General features: G+C 39.6%; 1 protein-coding gene and 1 non-coding gene across 7 annotated transcripts in view; both read left to right on the forward strand.

Moving 5' to 3' along the window:
- The window catches only part of GPC6 (glypican 6), a 1234490-nt gene that overhangs the window by 549358 nt on the left and 663523 nt on the right, over positions 1–21609 (forward strand). The window lies entirely within an intron of this gene.
- TRNAE-UUC (transfer RNA glutamic acid (anticodon UUC)) lies at positions 250–322 on the forward strand. Its single transcript has one exon. It is a non-coding gene; the product is annotated as a tRNA-Glu (tRNA).

The following is a 21609-nucleotide window of genomic DNA, read 5'->3' on the forward strand; positions in this document are numbered from 1 at the left end:
TTCAGGTGGGGACCCATCTCCTAAGCAGCAGAGGGGCACAGACCCCCTACCACAGCATCGTACTGAGGGGTTGTATGATCCCACCCAGAAGCTGGAGTTCTTTTGACAGCCTCCTCCATCCTTTTTTTTATTAGAATCTGCTGTCTTTAGGAATGACTAGAGTGCTAGGAAAAGGAGTCATGTCAAATATCAGAATCACTGCTTCCGTGGTGAGACATTTTCCCTTTAATATCTTCCGTGATAGGGGATTCCCTGATGGTCCAGTGGTTAGGACTTGGTACTTTCACTGCCAGGAACCTAGGTTCAATTCCTGATCAGGGAACCAAGATCCCACAAGCCACACAGCATAGCCAATTAATAATAATAATATCTTCCATGATAGGACACTGTGTATCATTACAAATAAAGCACTTTTGCACAGAATTTAGCTAATAAATAATAAGAGAGGTAGAGAATAAGACATGAAGATAGTTTTAGAGTATTAAAATGTCACTCTCACTTGTGTATTTATTGAGCCTATGTATACAGTCCAACTACTTTATTTAGCTTCTATACTGCAAGAAATAGTTTCAAAATAGCCATTCATATTCCTGTGTCTCACTTACTGCTGTCTGTCTACAGAGATTCCCTGCACTCACCTCTCTGCCAAACTTCTTGGCTAATCAGAAGTTGGAGCAGCCTTCTCTTTCATGGTTTTCTCATCCTAGTCAGTCTCAATCTATGTCCTTTGATTAGTAAAAGTGAAAAAATGAAAGTGTTAGTCACTCAGCCATGTCTGACTCTTTGCAACTCCAGAGACTGTACCTGCCAGGCTCTTCTGTCCATGGAATTCTCCAGGCAAGAATACTGGAGAGGGTAGCCATTCTCTTCTCCTGGGGATCTTCCTAACCCAGGGATCAAACCCATATCTCCTGCACTGCAAGCAAATTCTTAACCATCTGGGTCAGCAGGAATCATCTGATTTCTGAAACCATTCCCTGTCCTGCTTTGCCTGCTAGGTATCTTCTCAGCGACTGCTGAGCACTGAGTATTAAAAGTCTGTCCTTAATCAGCTCTGATTGCCATTACAAGATACTAAGACTGGGTGATTTAACCAACAGCAATGTATCACTCACATTTCTGGAGGCTAGAAATCCAAAGTCAAGGTCACAGATTCAATTCCTGGCAAGTGTCCTTTTCCTAACTTGCAGATGGCCACCTTCTCACTGTGTCTTCACATAGAGAGATAATGAGCTACTCTCTCTTCCTCTTCTATAAAGTCACTCATCCCATGATGGTGGCCCCACCTTTGGGACTTCATCTAAACCTAATTACCTCCCAGTGGTCCTGCCTGCAAATACCATCACATTGGGGGTTAGGGCTTCAGCATATGAATTTGAGAGGACATACACATTCAATCCCTAACAACTGCCCTTGACCTTAGATTCATTACAAAAATGTAAGATGGAAAGTGTGGACGCTTCAAGGATTCTCTTTAGGCGGAGGTCCTGTGGCCATTCAGAGAGCTGCACCAACCTCTTTTTGCCATGTGACAGACAGCTCAGAGGCAGGGAGGTAAGTTCAAATCCAGGAGACCTAAGAGCCTCTTTGGCTTAGATGCCTCCTGGCCCAGAGCAGCCAGTGTTTCTGACAGACCACTGGGCACAGCTGTCCTTGTATAAATCAAGGGGCAGAAGAGACAGAAAAGTCAAGACATTCAGGGACACCCCAAGCTGGGAAGACTATCCCAGACTTTTATAACTTATTTCTAGTTCTTCCCAGACTAGACTTAATTTGTCAATCTGGGTCATTTTTCCTGTAGATATTATTCCTAAGTAACATAGTATATATCAGGTGACCAGGGGAACAGAGTGCTAGTACATTCATTGAAGGTCAAGTTATCATGAAAAAGAAGAAAGGAGGGCTATTAACCCCTTCCCACTCTCCTAGACTATTGGTCACCTTCCCCTGTATCCCACTTCTTGGAGCCATTCCTAAGAGCACTGGAACATTTAGGGAAGTTATCACAAAGTGTCTTATATTTTGAACTTGATTAGGAGATAAGTTATGCTAATATAATACACTTTTCTCCAACCTCTCCTTAGCATATTACTTTTACCAGAATCCCAGACACTAATGACACACTCAATGCTATAATTAGTAAAAGTCATGTATAATGCCTTAGTGATGGATTAACTTTTTCAGGAACTCTCTTTAATAATGCTGTACTCTGAGCAACATCCTAATGCATAAATTTTAAAAGTGATTACAGAGGTACACTCCTCATAATCAGACTTGGTTCATCAATAAGCATTTATTTAGAAGTCCCAGTGAATCATGGCCTGTTCGGGCTCTGGAAATTCATGGTGAAAAAGAAAGAGAATGTCCCTCCTTTAAGGACCTTGCACTTGACTGCAAGAGGACCATCAGTTCAGTTCAGTTCAGTTGCTCAGTCGTGTCCGACTCTTTGCAACCCCATGAATTGCAGCACACCAGGCCTCCCTGTCCATCAGCAACTCCCAGAGTTCACTAAAACTCACGTCCATTGAGTCGGTGATGCCATCCAGCCATCTCATCCTCTGTCGTCCCCTTTTCCTCCTGCCCCCAATCCCTTCCAGCATCAGAGTCTTTTTCAATGAGTCAACTCTTCACATGAGGTGGCCAAAGTACTGGAGTTTCAGCTTTAGCATCATTCCTTCCAAAGAACACCCAGGACTGATCTCCTTTAGAATGAATGGACTGGTTGGACCTCCTTGCAGTCCAAGGGACTCTCATCAACAGGTTTAAAAACTAAATACTTAATATAGTTTGTTACAATCAGGTAATACACTAAACCGAGGCACAGTGGGCAGTGAGGTTGGGGCCAGTGTGGTGGGGAGATAAAGAACAGCTGCTTTAACCAGAAAGATTAGGATCAGCAAAAGCCCCTGTGGGAGGAGAAGCCATCTAATATAAGACAGGAAAGGTTGAGAAAGGGATAGCCATAGAAAGCCGGAGGGAGGAACATTCCAAGAGAAGAAACAAAGGTGAATGTTCAGAGAAAGGAAATACTTGATATCACAACAACTCAACAACAATAAACAACACAACAACACTAAAAAACACAGTACAAAATCACAACAGTAAACAATTATATACCTATTGCCAATAATTTGGGGCTCACTCTGTGCTTGGCACTGTGTTACATCGTTTCTCAAACCACTTAACAAGACTTCACATGTGCAGAAACTACAGCCTCCAGAAGTGAGTTACCTGCTGAAAGTCACATGGAGTTCAGATTTCATGTCTGAGATTTGAACCCAGGTCCAAAGTCTAAATTCGAAAGCACTCTCCTCAACTTAAATCCTCAGTTTTCTAGAACCAGGTGGTTGTTGCTACCTTCTGGCCTCCTCTGCTTCTGAAATGCTGAGTGAGGCTACAAAAAAAAGATGATGCCAAGTGCGATCAGGGAGAAATGAAAAGCACATGTATCTGGCCAAGCAAGTATTACTTTGCAGTCTATTAGCTATGGTTAAATATTTAACACTTTTGAAAGCTCTGGGTTGATGACATTCTCAAATTGCCAGTTTCTATTTACTTTGGGGCAGACTGCAACATTGCTGTATTCAAGAACAGTCAGCCCAGCCTTGCTTTGCTAAAACTGAGTGGCTCGCTCTTAACACCCAAGGCAGAAGTTGGCGAACATTGTCTAAACAAACCAATTTCAACAGAATTTTAAAGTTACTAGAGATATATTGCTGTCAAAAAAAAATTCTCTGAAAAGTCACAAAATTCTGCAGTATGACTCATTATTTGCTCACTGTTGGTGTGGGAAAATAATTGGCTTTTTAAAATGAAGTGCTGCAGCCAGAAACAATAAACCCCCTTTACAAAACACAATCCAGTTTCATTTGCCTCTAAAACCTTTTATTTTCTACATTTTCATTGAGCACTGGCCTGGAGAAACAACCAAACCTCTTTTGACAGAGAAGTATTTAAAAAAGGAAACACAATGTAAGTAATCTCTCAAAGCATTATTTTAAAGAATTAGGGGATTGAATTTTATTTTATTAATAATATTAATAGTAGTCATCATTTGTGTACTGGACCCTCACTTTGTGCAGGCAGGGTTTGGAGCACTTTAAGGCCAACTCTGAAATAGACACTACAAACATCCATATCTTACAGATGAAATACATGAGACCAGGACAGGTCAACCAACTCTCTTTTACTACCTCATTAAAGTTTCTTTAGAGAATGTGCATAGCATCTCTTTTGAGCCCCAGTGTCCCCAATATTGGGACAGAGAATTCATATCTGGATCTATTGGTCCATTTCTCTGATTGATCTTTCAAAGTATGTTCAATATATTCAGTGTACATTATTAAGACCAGCACACATTTGTAATTCTGCCCTTGGCTCCATTAAGAGCAAGTTTGGAAAACCCCAAACATGGTGGGCTGTTACTAAGTCAGTTGTGATGCTTGTGCCGTATATATGACATAAAAACCTTTTAATCATGCTCACTGTGTCCCTCTTAAACCGTTAAACCCATCCCTTCCCCTGCTGACTTTTAGAAATGTCAAGTGCTATGGAGATGAGTGGGATTTGGGCCATTCTTCACCAAAAAATGACCAATGGATAGGACAGTTATGTTAATATTATGATGAAGCACATTTGCTCATATAAGCAACCCCTATCTTGTTTCTTTATCCATAATGATACCTATAATAGTAAAGGCTAGGAATAAAACCCACATCTGGTTAAGTGGTCTTCCAAAAAAGATACATGTTTCATTTCCTTACTCTTCTGACCCTGGCCCAGTTGGTAGCTTTTGAGTTTAGCTTTCTAACTGGTACATGCTGTTATCATTGCACAGCCATGGGGAAAAGGATCCCACACGTGAGCTGGAATTTAGATGCTCAAACAAATGTCACTTTCCTCTCCCAAGCCCACTTTATTTGGAATGGAAAAATATTTTCTCCATTTCCCAGTGTTTATATTTCTTACATTCTGACACTTGCTTGTATTTCTTAACTCTTACATTATCTAAGATTGATACTTTCTACTAATATTAGATAAACCAAGCTAAGCCTTTCCATTTGCACAGATTACTCCCCGAAAGCAGGCAAATCACATTCTAGCCTTTTATTTGGGCATTCCTGTATGTTCTGACATGATGTCTTTGTTGTCAATGAGGTTTTTATTGTTTGCTTAACAAAATTATCTCATTAAGCGAATGGCTTTAGGGATTCATTTGCTTTTATTTCATTACTAGCTTGGGAAAAAGATATACAACTTTTGTTAGGGGAGTATGTCAAAAAATAGGATCTGTACCTATACGGAGATTATTTTTATAATCTATTTCCCTGTATAGTAATAAAATTATTTTATAGGTTTACATTAATACATTTAATTGCTGCCTTGAGAATTCCAAAGCTAATATGTGCAATGGTACTGCTAAGGCCCATTGCATTCTATATACGTAAATCATACTCATTCATATATCTTTTCTTATAAATCTAAATGGGTTTCGCTGGTGGCTCAGACAGTAAAGAATCTGCCTGCAATGCAGAGACCTGTGTTCGATCCCTGGGTTGGGAAGATCCCCTGGAGGAGGGCATGGCAAGCCACTCCAGTACTGCCTGGAGAATCCCTTGGACAGAGGAGCCTGGCAGGCTACAGACCTATTTGTGGTCACAAAGAGTCAGGACTAAGCACATATATTATTTATCTTTATCTATATCTATATATAGATTTATGTTTCTTAGGTTAGCTAAGAGTTGTCTGCCATCAAATATGGGTTACCATATTAAATAAAAACTACTTCAAATTAAAATATTTTAAGGGAAAGGCAAGTTATCAAGTCTACTAGACTTACATTTATAACACCAGAGGAACACTCAGTGTAAGTGAGATCTTGAAAGAAAAGTCAGAGGTGAGCTTTCTCAATGCTGGTAATTAATTCTTGCTTTGCATAGGCTAATTGAGGGCAGTCATCAAATACTGGATGTCATTTCATTTCCTAGCTGTCAATGGAACTACAATCTGCTTTCCCTGCTAAATCTGTTAACCCCTGTGCTTTTCTTTGCTGGTAGAGGCATGTTAAAGATAGAGGGGCACCAAGAGCTTTGTTTGGTTTTGTGAATGTCAATATTTTCCTTCAAGTGAATTGAAAGTTGTTCCTTTGTCAGATTTTTCTTTTCCTAACATCTCTGTTAAGTTGTTAAGTTATACTCACACACATACACAAACAGCAGTAAAGCAAAATATTGAAAAAAAAAATGGAGGACCAAAATGAAGAGAGTGAACTGGAGGATATTTCTTAGATAGGCTGTCTTATGTTATAGAATAACTGGTGCTCCAATGCATGTGAGTATATTAAATAATTCACTCAGCAAATGGTGACTGTGTATGTAGTAACTGATAAGCATTGGGCTAAGTATTGGAGAATCCCTTGAACTGCAAGGAGATCCAACCAGTCCATCCTAAAGGACATCAGTCCTGGGTGTTCATTGGAAGGACTGATGTTGAAGCTGAAACTCCAATACTTTGGGCACCTGATGTGAAGAACTGACTCATTGGAGAACTCTGATGCTGGGAAAGATTGAAGGCGGGAGGAGAAGGGGATGAGAGAGGATGAGATGGTTAGATGGCATCACCGACTCAATGGACATGGGTTTGGGTGGACTCCGGGAGTTGGTGATGGACAGGGAGGCCTGGCGTGCTGCGGTTCTTGGGTTGCAAAGAGTCAGACACTACTAAGCAACTAAAATATTGGAGAAGTGAGAGGAAAGGCAACAAAAGCAGCTCAGAGACTATTGTTGAGGTTGGGGTAACATCAGTACACGTGCTTGGATGTGGCCCTTGGGCATCACGGGTAATTTTCTTGGGAACCTGCGTATCTGTCCTAGAACAAGAACAACTTCTGTCACTCTCTGCAGTTTCCTCTGCTAACTGTCCTCCGTTTCTTAGCTCTTACCTCTGCCCAGAACAATCCCATTCCAAGCCAATGGCTTATTTGGCAATGATTGAGTCTACAGAGCCAAGTCTTCCCATGGGAAGATGTGCTTTGATGTGTGCTTTGAGTTTCTGGGTTGGCTGGATACATTTGCCTTGAAGTCCAGAGAGACTATGGCCATGTCTTACTCTATCAAATAACTCAAAGAACTGCAGCAAATCCAAGTTGAACAAATCACTTTTCTAAAAGACAATTGAGATAAACATTTCAGGGTTTTGTTTTGTTTTGTTCCCTTAAGTTCTTGATGATTTTGATCTCACTTATCTCACTCTATGTTTAGGCTTTGTATTTTAAAGTTTTGTGTGTGTGTGTGTGTGTGTGTTTTGCAAATTTTATATTTACCTGCCAAATACAGTTTTCCATCTCATATTGTTTTCCATGCATAGTTTTGTATGTCCCTGGAGAAAAAGGACTGAGACTACCTCCTGGGAACCTGCTCAAAGCCAATTGTTGTACCGTCACAGTGGAGGAATTGAATACATTGAGCTGAATGAAATCCCATGGATGGAGGAGCCTGGTAGGCTGCAGTCCATGAGGTTGCTAAGAGTCGGACACAACTGAGTGACTTCACTTTCACCTTTCACTTTCATGCTTTGGAGAAGGAAATGGCAATGCACTCCAGTGTTCTTGCCTGGAGAATCCCAGGGATGGTGGAGCCTGGCGGGCTGCCATCAATGGGGTCACACAGAGTTGGACATGACTGAAGCGACTTAGCAGCAGCAGCAGCAATCAAGGTTCATTACAGTTTTTATATTAGCAGAATAATTTATATTCAAAATCGCCTTTTTTTAACATGGGAAATAGATGGGGAAACAAGGGAAACAGTGTCAGACTTTATTTTGGGGGGCTCCAAAATCACGCAGATGGTGATTGCAGCCATGAAATTAAAAGACGCTTACTCCTTGGAAGGAAAATTATGACCAACCTAGACAGCATATTAAAAAACAGAGACATAACTTTGCCGACAAAGGTCCATCTAGTCAAGGCTATGGTTTTTCCAGTAGTCATGTATGGATGTGAGAGTTGGAATGTGAAGAAAGCTGAGTGCCAAAGAATTGATGCTTTTGAACTGTGGTATTGGAGAAGACTCTTGAGAGTCCCTTGGACTGCAAGGAGATCCAACCAGTCCATCCTAAAGGAGACCAATCCTAGATGTTCATTGGAAGGACTGATGGTGAAGCTGAAACGCCAATACTTTGGCCATCTCATGCAAAGAGTTAACTCATTGGAAAAGACCCTGATGCTGGGAGGGATTGGGGGCAGGAGGAGAAGGGGACAACAGAGGATGAGATGGCTGGATGGCATCACCAATTCGATGGACATGAGTTTGGGTAAAGTCCGGGAGTTGGTGATGGACAGGGAGGCCTGGCGTGCTGTGATTCATAGGGTCGCAAAAAGTCACACCCAACTGAGAGACTGAACTGAACTGAACTGAACACGCTCAATGACATTCTACATCGGGTTTGCTCCTTCAGGTGTTTCTAGTGTCTGTCGTTAAAAATTACTGATCCCATGTTCATCACTCATATTAACTCTGGAGACAATTTGGAAAAACAATACAAAGCCTCAAAGTATTCGTGTAGCAGTAGTGTATATCACTTGCCTGAGGTTGCATTCATGCAACTATGTAGTGGATAGAGCCCCTATGTTTCATAAAGTCCATTACAATATGATGAGATCCAGCTTCTGTGGTTCCGTTTCAGAGAGATGATTTTATTGTCCCCCAAACACCTAAATGGCTTAAGTTAATATAGTCTATGGTGTTTTGCCGCAGTGTTCCCTGTGTTCCTCTTTTTTGAGTGTGGTGGGAGCAATCCTTTATCCTTTTGCCAAACACAGATAAGGTGTTCCTTGCAACTGTGAATACAAAACTTGGAGATGGTTTCTTTCCCTGATTTCCCCAGGGCATCTTGCACTCACCTTAGAGCTCGATGTCAGAGAAACGACAAACTGTGTGGACTGATGAAAGGTGGGACTCTTCTACTCTATAGAGAAAGACACTTCTAGGCTTTTCTTCAGATTTTCCCAGTGTGTAGGTGTGATCTGCTGGATTGGAAAGGCTACACAAGTCTTTTCTGCTGGAATTTGTCATAAAGGGCTGCAAACAGGTTTGTTTTTTTTTTCCTTTATAAATCTAAGAATTACAGGTTATCTTCCAAAGAATAATACCTGGTACACATATAGAAGAGTACCAATATCAGGAGAAATAGGTAAGAATAAGGCAAAGGTTCTCCAATGGTGTTGTGTGTTTGTGTGTGTGTATATGTGTGTGTGTGTTAGTCTCTTGGTAGTGTCAACTCTTTGTGACCGCATAGACTGTAGCCCACCAGTCTCTATCCATGGAATTCTCCACACAAGAATACTGGAGTCGGTTGCCATCCCCTCTCCTCCAGGGGATCTGTCTGACACAGAGATCTAACCCTGGTCTCCTGCATTGCAGGCAGACTCTTTACCATCTGAGCTACCAGGGAAGCCCAGTCCAATAGCATTGATTGGACATAAAGTCACTAAGAAGTAATTAAAAGGAAATTCAAGATTTAAAAAAATACATTAATTTTTTTTCTCAAAATGTGAAGAAAAGTTCTGTATCATCAACTTAAATGTGTGTATTTTCATTGTATATGTGTAGGGATATCAAACCCATTAAATTCTTTTGTCTTAAGACAAAAGAAAAACACAAAAAACATTTTTTCCAGAAAGGTGCATCACCATAGGCTGCTTATATAGTCAGTTACACCCCACCACATCAGATTCCATTGCTATTGTAAATAGTGAGCTCAGCCATCATTGTGAATTTATTTTTTCCAATCTCTCCGTATTTGAATGACCCCTGGCTTAGCTGAATTGTAAAACAAACAAACAAACAAAAAAAAAAACCAGCATATAAAACAACCCCTGAAGCCTTTTTTAAACTGGTACACAGCTTTCTTCATTATTAAACAGCTGGGCCTATAGCTATATGAAATTTTATTAAATTGACCTTAATGGCTTAGCACAAAAAAATAAATGTTTAAGTTGTAATTTTCAACCTTATCTAAGACCGCTCCTATTAAAGATTTGATATTGTGGATGTTTGAAGCAAGTCTTAGAGCAATTGAATAACCTACATTTTATCTGTATCTTTGAATCTTTATTTTGGAATCACCTTTATGTTTGTTATACTACTTCTTATTATCATAGTAAAAATTTATTAACACAAAATAACTGGATTTTGTTTGATATGCCAGAATTTTTATTTCTGTTTGATTGCGACCTTATCAACTAAAAGCTTGCAGTTTGATGACCTATGTGTGTGAAGCACTGTTATAGGCACAGCATAAAAATGTGCCCATAAAACAAACGAGCCTATTGTCAAGGGTTTTATAGGCTAAAAAAAATATAGTGATACTTTCTTCACTTGTTTCTTGTTTTTTTAATGAAAGACTTTCACACCTCTGAGGCCCTTGAGCATACAGAGGTAGAGAAATCTCCATTTTTGTAACACACCCCAGCTGAGTAGGCATTCTTCAGACCCCTTCCCCAAAACATGGAGTTATAGAGCCATCGATCTGCTTATGTTAACTTCTGACTAAAGCACATTCCTTTCAGCTTCTGTCTCAGATGTGGAAGTAAATTCCTAAAACCATGGTTTATTTTTTGTTCACTTGATCTGTTTCAGGATGACATTGCTAAAGTCTTTCCTATCCCTACTCCTTTTTTATTCCTCTTATCCCTAACAGAAGTGGCCCGTTTTATGTGCCTATGCTTAAAGAGACATTCTCAAAAGCTGTTTTAAATTCATTCTGGTATATCTTTGTAAACTGGAATTATAGTCAAATCAATATTTTTTCTATTGAAAAGTGTGGATGATTGTGTTATGATGCCTCAACCCAGATGCAAATAACCTTCATAGAGACATAGCTTGTGTCTGAATGATGCTTTTGAGGATGAGGGGAGGCCATTGAAAGTGCTAAGGCTATCTTTCAAGGAGGATGCCGATTTTGTATAATAAATATATTGAATTTAAGTGAAAATGGCAAGGTACCTGGAAAAACCTGAGCAAAGGCACAGAATTATAACAGGGCATATGTGTTTAAGAATAGCAAGTAATCCAATTCTCTTGAGGAGAAGATTTTATAGGTGTTAACGAGGTGCCTTAACTAACAAGATGTCATTAATATCTAGGAGTAAAAGAGTGCATTTCACTAGAAAGCCAGTGGTTAGAATGTTAAACTTAAGATCCAAGGTGACAAATCTGGCAGCATCAAAAGACTAGAAACCAGGGAATCATTTTTGATTATCCAGACATAAGGGATAAGGGCCTGGATTAGAGTAGAGGGAAAGAAATATATCATAGAGAATGCGATAAATGGAGTAGAAAGAAGGATATAGTCTTTCAAACATTTTTTATAAGTTTTGAAAACGTATCACACCGGTTCTCAAAATCTGGCATGTGTAAGTATCGTCTGGGGATTTGTTAAAATGGCTCATTGGTGTGGTACTGTTTCTCAAGTCCCAGGGTGGGACTTTGGAGTTGACATTTTAAGAGAATGACTCAATTGTTTCTGGCACAGGTGGTTCATAGATCACAATTTGAGAAGCACTAGCTTAATACGCGTTTGAGGCCGGAAAGAAAAGTCTACTGTACAAGTCTACAAGTCTACTGTACAAGTCTACAAGTTTACTGATTGTAAACTTTATTAACTAGACATTTGTTAATTTAATATTGTAGAGTAAATATAGGGGTATGTGTGCAAATGCTCAGCTGTGTCTGGCTCTTTGTGACCCCACAGACTGTAGCCAGGCTCCTCTGTCCATGGGATTTTTCAGGCAAGGATACTGGAGTGGGTTGCCACTTCCTACTCAAGGGATCTTCTTGTCCCAGGGATTGAACTTGTGTCTCCTGCATTGGCAGGAAGATTCTTTACCCCTGAGTCACCTGGGAAGTCCAAATACAGGAGACTCATGAATACATTTTGAAAAGGAAGATAGTGAAGGTAAACTCCACTGTTAAGATACATGAAAATATGCTAACAGTGGTGGAAGTGTCTGGCAAACATGGCATTACTGTCCTGCAGCTCCAGGGTGACTGCAGGCTGAGCATGTAGAGTTGGCGTCCGCTATTCAGAAGTTTCTGCCCAAACCATATGATTAGATGAAAGCTGATGAAAAGGAAGAAAAGTGCTGGAAACAAAAGAGTAGCAATCTCCCTAAAAGTGGAGAAAGGAGGAAAAAGATCAAGGGCAAAATACTCTAAACTGGAACTTTCCAACAACATCAGGACCCTCCTGTCCTGGGCAGCAAAGTTCAGGGAGGTTCACAACTCAGGCTAAACTCTTTTGTTTGTTTCTTATTTGAACACTCTGGGCTTTTTGATAAGTATAATATTTCACATCATTACAACAATTATCGTATTAAAATGGTACATTAAATAAGAAGAAAAGTAACTGATTGGCCATACGGGTATCTTTTCCAAGTGGTCATAATTACCGTATTCTCTCCCTGTTTTCACTACTGAAATGACATAAGCTATTAGGCACATAACACAGCTACTATACAATGTCAGCCACTGAGCTGTAAAATTTCATGCTGGAAAAAGAAATCATTTTGTGAACCATTAAAATACAATAAAGCATTTGAAGACTGAAAACTTTTGCTCAGTCAAACATAAAAGTTAATGAAATTATTTAAATACATGCAGTTCAAAAACAGTTTTAAAATCCCTTGCATGCTGTGTCTAAGCAACTGGAGTATGTTTGAGGGGGAAAAATCCACAAGCGGAAAATAAGAGGTTAAGAAAGATTGTCGATGAAACCTGAGCCCAACTTAGCAAGTGGCACCGGATTAGTCTTTGCATTTAGAAAAATGTGACATTACTTCCAACCTAGTGAGCCTATTATGTCTGCATCTCCTCAGATTTTTACATGGCCTTGAGCAATTTGGGCTTGAGCCAGATATAACATTTTTATTTCAGCAAATCACTTCCCTTTGTTGTACATTTTAAGGATGTACTGAAAGGTACTTTCAAGTCTGAAAATACCAACTTGATCATACAGCACTGATACCTCACTTACGGGGGCCTTTATATAAACCACAGTGTTTTCTTTAACAATTAAACTATCTCAGGAATAATAAAAATATGAGCTACTCTATTACCACATTTAAAAAAAAAAAACAACTTTTTTTAAAACAGTGCAGTTAACCTAACCCACGACTGAGTGTGCACGCACACACACACACACACACACACACACAGAGCCAGGAGAGAAGTAACAAGAACAAGTGAACATTTTGGTTGTGATCTTAGGGATAAGAAGAAACACGCACTCCTTTCCCTCTATAGTTCTTATTTGGTTTGCCCACAGCTGATATGAAAGAAGGTAAAACTCTGAAAATGCATTTTAAGACCTTTTCTTTAAAGCAGCAAAAATATTTGGAATACATAAACATGTCTTGCAAAATCAATCATTGAAAATGCAACATGTATGAAACTGTCTGTATATATCAATACTAAAAGCAAAAGTAGGCTTTAGGTTAAAGAAGGTGACATTACCATATTCAGTTTATCACTGGGTATTGGAACAAACTCTTAAAGGCAATAGTTAAAAATATGTAAGTTTTGCCCAGTTAGGAGTGGAAAGCTTGAGGCCTTTCTTAGGATTTTCAAACAAGATAATAGACATATGTATGTGTGTGTTAAGTTACTCCAGTCGTGTCCGACTCTTTGTGACCCTATGGACTATAGCTTGCCGGGCTCCTCTGTCCATGGGATTTTCCAGGCGTGAATACTGGAGTGGGTTGCCATGAGTAGCATTCAATTCACAATCTTGAAAAAGAAGATTGTTTCCCATTTGGAAATCTGTATCATTTTTATAACACAGAGCATAATATTTTGGGGTTAATCTCTGTAGATGTGAGCACTACAGATCCCAGTATATTTTACATAGAAAAGATGTAAGTAGTCTAATCTCGAATTCTGAAGAACTGGAAGCTTATAAGGAAAGCCTTAGGTTTGAGACTATCAGAAGAAAATATAGCAGGTATGTTATTAGTAATTCGGGTTTTAGTTATTAAGTATTAATGCATTATTTTTTAATTACATTAGTAATAGCACGTGTCTTTGGGTGTTTTTTCAGTTCACTTCAGTTGCTCAGTCATGTCCGACACTTTGAGACCCCATGGACTACAGCAGGCCAGGCTTCCCTGTCCATCACCAACTCCGGAAGCTTACTCAAACTCATGTCCATTGAGTTGGTGATGCCATCCAACCACCTCATCCTCTGTTATCCCCTTCTCCTCCAGCCTTCAATCTTTCCCAGCATCAGGTTTTTTTCCAATGAGTCAGTTCTTCGCATCAGGTAGCCAAAGTATTGGAGTTTCAGCTTTAGCATCAGTCCTTCCAATGAATATTCAGGACTGATTTCCTTTAGGATGGACTGGTTGCGTCTCCTTCCTGTCCAAGGGATGCTCAAGAGTCTTCTCCAACACCACAGTTCAAAAGCGTCAATTCTTCGGCCCTCAGCTGTCTTTATAGTCCAACTCTCACATCCATACATGACTACTGGAAAAACCATAGCTTTGACTAGACAGACCTTTGTTGGCAAAGTAATGTCTCTGCTTTTTAATATGCTGTCTAGGTTGGTCATAACTTTTCTTCCAAGGAGCAAGCGTCTTTTAATTTCATGGCTGCTATCACCATCTGCAGTGATTTTGGAGCCCCAAAAAACAGAGCCTTCTAATGCCATATATAAAATGCCCTTGGAAATCACAATTTTAAAAAGGTAGTTGAAGAAGAAAGACTTACACTATTTTCATGACTAAAACAGTGACAAATTTATTGATGGTTTTTGCAGCTGTAGTAATTCTGTTCATGAGGAAGTCAGAACATTTTTCCAGCAGACTGACCAGCCTAAAGCAAAGCATATCTGATATTTGTCCAGTGAGACTGAAATGTTCTACAGGATCTATTTTATATATATATATAACATTTTATACATATGTATGTTATATATGGCATATATATAGAATATTTATATATATAACATTTTATAAACATTTATATATTTAATATATATATAAATTTACATAATTATAACATATATATAATATTCTATATATATACTTATATATAGAATGTGAAAAATTGGCTTCCCCTATGGCTCAGAGGTAAAGAATTCACCTGCAGTGCAGGAGACACGGGTTGGATCCCATGGTTGGGAAGACCACCTGGAGGAGGAGGAAATGGAAACTGGCTCCAGTATTCTTGCCTGGAAAATCTCATTGACAGGGGGGCCTGGCAGGCTACATTCCAAAGGGTTGCAAAGAGTTGGACATAACTGAGCAACTGAACACAGCAGTGTGAAAATATGTCCCAGATCATTGATGATATTCTTGTGTCAAAAAACATGTCTATGAGAATTGTGTTGACTATTCAGGTTGTATTAAAAATATAAAGGCAGTTTAAGAAACTTGAATAATGATCATTTAAAAAAAAACACTATCAAAAAGTGTGCTGTACATTATTGCTTTCATCATAGACTGATCAAAGATCTTATAGATATCACAGCCTCTTTCCCTGAGTCATGGAAGTTTCCAAGGATAGACACTAGTGAGAAAAAGCTCTTGTATTTAGAACCAACAGGGAAATAGATGGGGAAACAGTGGAAACAGTGTCAGATTTTATTTTTCTGGGCTCCAAAATCACTACAGATGGTGACTGCAGCCATGAAATTAAAAGACGCTTACTCCTTGGAAGGAAGGTTATGACCAACCTAGATAGCGTATTCAAAAGCAGAGACATTACTTTGCCAACAAAGCTCCATCTAGTCAAGGCTATGGTTTTTCCTGTGGTCATGTATGGATGTGAGAGTTGGACTGTGAAGAAGAATGAGCGCCAAAGAATTGATGCTTTTGAACTGCAGTGTTGGAGAAGACTCTTGAGAGTCCCTTGGACTGCAAGGAGATCCAACCAGTCCATTCTGAAGGAGATCAGCCCTGGGATTTCTTTGGAAGGAATGATGCTAAAGCTGAAACTCCAGTATTTTGGCCACCTCATGCAAAGAGTTGACTCATTGGAAAAGACTGTGATGCTGGGAGGGATTGGGGGCAGGAGGAGAAGGGGACGACAGAGGATGAGATGGCTGGATGGCATCACTGACTCGATGGACATGAGTCTGGGTGAACTCCGGGAGTTGGTGATGGACAGGGAGGCCTGGTGTGCTGTGATTCATGGGGTCGCAAAGAGTCGGACACGACTGAGCGACTGATCTGATCTGATCTTCTCTTTGGGGTCAAGACTACAACTTTTATGTGGGGAAGGGATAGTTAGGGAGTTTGGGATGGACATGTGCACACTGCTATATTTAAAATGGATAAGCAGCAAAGTCCCACAGTATATCACAGGGAACTCTGTTCAATGTTATGTGGCAGCCTGGAGGGAGGGGATTTTGGGGGAGAATGCATACATGTTTAGGTATGGCTGAGTCACTTTGTTGTTGACCTGAAACTATCACAACATTGTTAATCACCTATACTCCAATATATAATAAAAAGTTTAAAAATAGAATACAGCTCACATCTATCCTTTCACTTCAATAGATGGCCTCACTCCTCTAGTACTCTCCTTTTAATCCAATTTTATTAAATAAAATTTACCATATGATATATATATATATGTATATGCTGTGCTGTGCTTAGTCTTGTCCTACTATTTTGGGACCCCATGGACTGTAACCCACCAGGCTCCTCTGTTCATGGGATTTCAAAGGGGTGGATGCTGGAGTGGATTGTCATTTCCCCTTCCAGGGGATCTTTCCAATCCAGGGATCGAACCCACATTTCTGGCATTGGCAAGTGGATCTTTACCACTGAGTCACCTGGGAAGCCTATTTATATATTACACATACACACACACACACACACACACACTCTTACACAGCCTTAGTTTAGGCAAAGAGAATACTAAGAGTAGAAGAGACAGCATATAGTGTATTCACATTAGTTATAATGCAGCATTTAAAGTACAAAGAATGGAACAGCTGATTCTCAATGCAGAGTGAGACTGTCTGCCCAGTGGCAGATAGTGGAGCTGAGTCTTCATCTGTGGAAAGATTTTGCAAGTAGCAACAAAGAGCTACTTTTTTTTTTTTTCAAAATTCAGTCACTCTTTATTTATTTATTTATTAAATTTTATTTTGTTTTTAAACTTTACATAATTGTATTAGTTTTGCCAAATATCAAAATGAATCCACCACAGGTATACATGTGTTCCCCATCCTGAACCCTCCTCCCTCCTCCCTCCCCATACCATCCCTCTGGGTCGTCCCAGTGCACTAGCCCAAGCATCCAGTATCGTGCATCGAACCTGGACTGGCATCTTGTTTCATACATGATATTTTACATGTTTCAATGCCATTCTCCCAAATCTTCCCACCCTCTCCCTCTCCCATAGAGTCCATAAGACTGTTCTATACATCAGTGTCTCTTTTGCTGTCTTGTACACAGGGTTATTGTTACCATCTTTCTAAATTCCATATATATGCGTTATTATACTGTATTGGTGTTTTTCCTTCTGGCTTACTTCACTCTGTATAATAGGCTCCAGTTTCATCCACCTCATTAGAACTGATTCAAATGTTTTCTTTTTAATGGCTGAGTAATACTCCATTGTGTATATGTACCACAGCTTTCTTATCCATTCATCTGCTGATGGACATCTAGGTTGCTTCCATGTCCTGGCTATTATAAACAGTGCTGCGATGAACATTGGGGTACATGTGTCTCTTTCCCTTCTGGTTTCCTCAGTGTGTATACCCAGCAGTGGGATTGCTGGATCATAAGGCAGTTCTATTTCCAGTTTTTTAAGGAATCTCCACACTGTTCTCCATAGTGGCTGTACTAGTTTGCATTCCCACCAACAGTGTAAGAGGGTTCCCTTTTCTCCACACCCTCTCCAGCATTTATTGCTTGTAGACTTTTGGATCGCAGCCATCTGACTGGTGTGAAATGGTACCTCATAGTGGTTTTGATTTGCATTTCTCTGATAATGAGTGATGTTGAGCATCTTTTCATGTGTTTGTTAGCTCTCTGTATGTCTTCTTTGGAGAAATGTCTATTTAGTTCTTTGGCCCATTTTTTGATTGGGTCATTTATTTTTCTGGAGTTGAGCTGTAGGAGTTGGGAGAAAATAATAGCAAATGAAGCAACTGACAAACAACTAATCTCAAAAATATACAAGCAACTCCTACAAAGAGCTACTTTTAAAGATCATTCCAAGCATATGGGGGCTTCCCAGGTGGCTCAGCGGTAAAGCATCTGCCGGCCAATTGCAGGAGATGCAGGCTTGATCCCAGGGTTGGGAAGCTCCTCTGGAGGGGGAAATGGCAACCCATTCCAGTATTTTTTCCTGGAAAATCCCATGGACAGAGGAGCCTGAGCAAAGAGTCAGACACGACTGAGCAGGAGCATGCATGTACTCCAGGCGCAGGGGACAGCAAAGTGTTTGTTCTGAATTAAGCTGTTTCAGAGGGTAGTTATAAGAAATACTTAGTTTCTGTGAAGGGCAACTAGTGAGAAGCCTCATAACCCCTTGTGTTTCTGTTTCCAATAAAACTTAAAATGTTACTTCCACAAGTCATGATCAATTCATTGACAAATGAGTGGTATTACCTGTTGCTTGTGACCTACAGTTACTGATACTCATTAATGCTTCTCAAGTCATCTGTGTACTTTATTCAAAAATAGTATGGGATGCTACTGTATAACAGAAATTTGGCAGGCTAGGGTTGTAGAAATCTTGCCTGTCTTGTAGAAGCCTACAGTGCAATAAGAAACAAGTCTTTTCTTTTACTTTTTTCTTTCTTTCTTTCTTTTTAAATCAGGGCTGTTTAAAGAGAGGGCTTCCCAGGTGGCTCAGTGGTAAGTAATCCACCTTCAAGGCAGGAGACACAGGAGACATGGGTTCAGTCCCCAGGTCAGGAAGATCCCCTGGAGGAGGAAATAGCAGCCCACTCCAGTATTCTTGCCTGGAGAATACCATGGACAGAGGAGCCTGGTGGGCTACCATCCATGGGGTCACAGAGTCAGACATGACTGAGCGCCTGAGCATATTTAAAGAAGATACAAATACTTCCTAGGAAGATGTCATTTTTTTTCCTAAGGTCTATTAATTGAAATAGCATTTAAGTCAGCATCGCTATTGATGTTTTGAAGTGAAAGGCATATGAGTTATTGTACACTTATTTTCAAAGAGAATTGGCAAGAAACAGTGTTTAACACCAGTGCTTACATTTTAAAACACTACTAAATAGTGTTAGATAGGAGCCTGACAAAAATAGTCTCATCACCCACTATCTTATTTTTTGTTCCCCAGCACATTAATTAAAATGTTAAGACATCTTGAAATATGTGACTCTTCTGTTTGTTTTGTTAGAAGAAAATATGAAAACCGCTGTTGACACACTGACAGTCTGTTGACAGGCTTAGCTTCCAGAATGTCTGAGAGACTGTTCCTGCACTGTGACAGTTAAAAAAAAGTTCAGGGGGATTGTAAACGTGTTTATATTGTGATATTGAAAACAACACAGGATGAAATTGGCCTTCTAACCATATCCAGTTAACATCACTGTCCCTTTCCTGGAGTAGTTGGAAATGAATTTTCCATCCAAAGTTCTATTCTCTAAGGATTCTACGCAGGAAATGAGACAAAACTGTGGTTTTATTTTATTGTCTTCAAAATGTTTTTTCTAAAGAATCACCTATGAAGTTTAGTGTCAGACAAATGTCATGTAGCAAACACAACCATGAAAAAGAGATCTCTTCTTTTAAACCATTTATGAAAAATTAACAAGGAGAGAAATTAACAATGAGAATTACAAATGAAAACTTCACAGTGGAGGGACTTCCCTGGTGGTCCAGTGGTTAAGACTCCATGCACTTCCAATGCAGGGTGCACAGGTCCCATCCCTGGTTGGGGAACTAAGAGTCCCACGTGCCAAGCAGTATGGCCCAAAAGTAAAAATTAAAAAATAAATTAATAAAATATCATCTATTTAAATGGGAAAGAAATGAACAGTGGAGAAGCTCTGTCCTCTTTCTAGTGGTAGGGACCAGAAGAGAGAAAGCCCCTTCCAATAATGGCCTTTATTCAGGTAACACTCTGCCTTCTCAGCTTGGTCATATAGCTCCATCCTTAGTTTCTCTGACTTCTGACTTTAAGGGTAACATGTCAGTGGTTTTCTTGTCTTCTCTGAAGCTTCACAGTCAGATCCACAGGGCTTGTCAAAGCTCTGCTTCCCACTTGCCAAGGGTAACTAGGCTGCATAATGATGAGGAAGCCTGGCAGGGGGAAGCTTGGTCTTCCTATTAATTCTTAAGTGCAGGAGGTGTGTAAATTCTGCTGGTGTGGCAGAGTACATCCTGAGGACTTCAGTACCCAGAGCAAACTAAAATCAGGAAAATGGGTGTATGGAGAGTAGAGGGGAGCTTCTCAGCACCCTCAGGCTTTGGAGGAAATTGAATGATATATGGCCTTTGATCAGGGAAAATCATATTGTCTGGCATCAGGACACCTGTGTTGCTCCTTACCAGCCACGTGACCTTGATGATCCCCTTGACTCTTCAGCTTCTGAATTGTCTAGTGTTCACACCTCTTGTCTGTAAAATGGGGAACTCTATTGACTTGACAAGGTTATTGCTAAAATAATGTCTGAGAAGTTGGTTTGAAATGATAGCCTATTAAAATTGGAAGCATTCTACTCTATTTGTGCTAGATCATGTCCTGAGCATCTTGGAGAGCCACAGATTCATTTTTGATGTGGACCCCATCCTTCTCCATGATGGGGTATATATCTCTGGATGTTTCTATTTGTTTTGATTGAATTGTTCAGCCAATCTCAACTGAGACCCTAAGTCATCCATTTAATGTAATAAATTAATTCTAGAATGGTTCTACTTGTGGACCATCCCTGGGAGAATTGCAAAAATAGTCCCTCAAATCCTGTTTTTATTCTCTGACTTTGATGCAACCTTTAATGAAAAAGGCTGTGAGATCGCAAACTACTCCATCTCTCTGAATGGAAAAGTTAAAGGAAACCAAGAGAGCCAATGAAAGATTTAAATATTTTATCCCCTTGCTTTAGAATTTCAGAAGGTTGCTATTGACTTTTTTGTATTGTGTGAATTCCTTGCTAAGAATATAAATGAACTTTTGAATTGCATCCCTTGTGTGTTTTGTATTGTGTTGAGGGTAGGAGCAGGGAAAGTATTGCTAATGTTAACAAGATGTATCTTATAATAATTATCATAGATCCAAGAACTTTTAATAATCCCTATTAACTTCTTTTATGATGGTGATGAAGATGATGGAGGACAAGAACTCTAAAATACTAGCAATTATTAAATAAAAAGAAATCTAAGCTCTAGGGATATTTTGCATTTCCAGATTACTTTCTTAATAAAGTGAGCAAATAAACTGATTCACATCTTTATGATAGGACTCCACAATTTTATTTTTATTTTGCTAAGAAATGTTCAACATCCATTCTCAGTTTATTAAGCCATTTTGCTCTGAATGCTGGCCAATATGAAAACAAATGTCTATGTATTTCTGTTAATGTTTTCGTGCTTATTAAATATTGTCCATACATCCTGCA

Source organism: Bos grunniens, chromosome 12, assembly GCF_055505025.1.
Source record: "Bos grunniens cultivar Pamir isolate PY7600 chromosome 12, Bosgru_T2T1.0, whole genome shotgun sequence".
In the NCBI taxonomy this organism is placed as follows: domain Eukaryota; kingdom Metazoa; phylum Chordata; class Mammalia; order Artiodactyla; family Bovidae; genus Bos; species Bos grunniens.